Source organism: Carex rostrata, chromosome 34 (assembly GCF_964058835.1).
Source record: "Carex rostrata chromosome 34, lpCarRost1.2, whole genome shotgun sequence".
Taxonomy (NCBI): Eukaryota; Viridiplantae; Streptophyta; class Magnoliopsida; order Poales; family Cyperaceae; genus Carex; species Carex rostrata.
Window position 1 is genome coordinate 1,602,558 of NC_135951.1, and position 2,602 is coordinate 1,605,159.

Below are 2,602 nucleotides of genomic sequence, written 5' to 3' on the forward strand. Positions count from 1 at the left end.
TTTTAAAGTGAAATATGCTGATTTCACCGTAAAAGACCCGCTTGCATGTCCCTTCCAAATAGTATCATCTAGTTGTCCATTTGACATTACCAACCTTGTCTGAGCCACCACCTCTACAAACACTACAGCAGAAATACTCTTCTGCGACCCATTAAATGGGTCGCAGATGGGTGAAGCGCCGGTCGCAGAAGGTGGGCACCGGTCCCAGATGACCAAAATGGGTCGCAGATGACCCGGTCGCAGTTGCTCCGTCACTGATGACTGCCCTGCTGACATCACCGGTCTCTGAAGAGTATGGTGCCGGTCACAGATGACTCCTTCAACGACCGACGAGATCCGTCACAGATGCGACACGCTGACATGGCTAGAGACCTATCAGAGACCGATTGGACGGTCACAGAAGGGTTCCAAATGGGTCGCAGAAAGTTATTTTTTTTTATTATTTTTTTTTTCCAATTGATACAAAATGTATCAAACAAATATAATATTAAACCCATTATGTTCATATATTTTTCTCCATTCCCAACTGGTACGAAACGTAATTCACAAGCATTTAACATCAAATATTAAACAATTGACAATCAAACAATACACATAAATACACATTATCTGAATAATCTTTATTACAATTTCAATACATGTGGATATAATAAACAATAATATATTATCACAAACAATAATATAAAAAACCAGAAACCAAAATTCAGAGGAGAAACAATAGAGCAAAAAATACAATAAAAAAAAGTCTATGCCTTCATCCTAGCCCTGCCCTTGGACTTCTTGTTCTTGGACTTGGGCTTGATCTGGTGAAAAGTCTTGTAATCAGGTGCCTTGTATTCTGGTATGTCACGGAGACCTAGTTTTGACAGTACAAGGCAGTACCTGAGCAAAACCGCAAATTATCCCAATATACAACAAAAAAGTGAAAAATCATTTATCTCATTAAATGGTCCAAATGTTCCCTTTACCATTTGACTCAACAAACAACGAGAATTTACTGTTCCTCATCACTGCTGCTCAGTGGCCTAACTGATATTCCCTTGAATTAGAAGGCTACACATGATATCTCTTATTTTGCCCCTAAACATATTTTGATGTTTTGCAGGGAAAATATGAAATTATTCTCAAAAGAAAATTCACCTTGAACTCGTGCAGAGCCACAATCTGACTCTGACATCTTGAACTCATCTCTGACTTTCTTGAGTTCCAATTTCATCTTCTCAGCTGAGGACGTGTGATCAGGATGAAAATACTACAAAAAAAAAAAATCAGGTAGTAAATAATATTCTCAAGTTGCAATCGAATCATGCACACAAATATATATAAATATACAAAATAAAATAATGAAAAACATTAGCACACCTTTTCTAATAATTGCTCCTGTGGTTCCTCATACATATATTTTGGTGTAACCAAACCTCCTAAGCTTGTCAAGATAGGCGTGCGCTGCACCCCTAATTGCCAAAAAATAATAATAACAATATTTATATTAAGATAAAAAAGTTATTAAGCACATTCAATCCCCTGCCTAATTTTGGTAATGTAGCTGTCAGGATAGGCATGCACTGCTGCCCTAATTGTAGATTAGTACTGATAATTTATGTAGCTGTAGCCTCTCAAGTCAATGTCTCTTAGAGCTACTTAAAATATGAAAAGAATGTTTCTAAGGAGACCGTTACAAATCAACATGAAGTGAAAATATAATATATACACATACAAATGATGATACCATAAAAGGCTTGTAGGGTATATGCTGATCAGTATGTAACTGGTTACAACCAACCATCGCTCTTAAAATCATTTGCCCTCTCCTCAAGGAGTGAAGTGTTGAAGTGGTAAGTCAATTTTCAGTGTTAGAGGCATTCTGACAATTCACTTCTTCACTTCATAAAACTACCCAAATCAATCAGAAAAAGTTTGGTATTTAGTCTTTATACAGGGACAATGTAATTGTGATTCCATATTTATGCGATGCTTATCTAGAGTTTTTTTAAGGGAAATAAGGACATTATAGAACAAATAAATAGAAGGTAATTGTGCACACCCAATGCCTGATTCATTTCTGTTAAAACACAGAATAAACTTTTACTGGTTGGTACTGTATTTCATATACTATATGTTGGAAGTTTCGGAAAATAGAAAAACAGAAAATACAGGATCTGGATTTTTCTAACTCAACTTATTCAATAACAGATACAAGATACATAGTATTTAACACAGAACATAATCCTAATTTAGAACTCACTAACCAAAGCTGCCATATTTAGCCCATGACAGCTATAACCTACCCATTACATGACAGCTATAACTATTCCTGCACACGCCTAAAATACAGAGCACAGTTTACACCTAGTTCTTAACTAAAAATAGACCTATACCTAAAACCGTCACTTCTGGAAAAAACTGCAGCACCTATGCGCCTTGCAGACCTGGTTCATGATTTGGATTACATTTAACACTCCCCCTTAATCCAAAGTCATCTACGTCCATCATTCTTCGACACCAAATAAACTTCTCTCTTGCAAGAGCCTTGGTCATGATATTTGTATTAACATACTCCAATTCGATTTCCTTTTGTTCAGACTTGCCTAGTGATAATGCC

General features: G+C 36.4%; 1 long non-coding RNA gene across 1 annotated transcript; it reads right to left on the reverse strand.

Moving 5' to 3' along the window:
* Nucleotides 1-1,026: 1,026 nt before the first annotated feature.
* LOC144549085 (uncharacterized) lies at nt 1,027-2,100 on the reverse strand. Its single transcript, XR_013509566.1, has 3 exons — nt 1,730-2,100; nt 1,363-1,454; nt 1,027-1,252 (listed from the first exon to the last, which is right to left on the reverse strand). It is a non-coding gene; the product is annotated as an uncharacterized LOC144549085 (long non-coding RNA).
* Between the last annotated feature and the right edge of the window lie 502 nt (nt 2,101-2,602).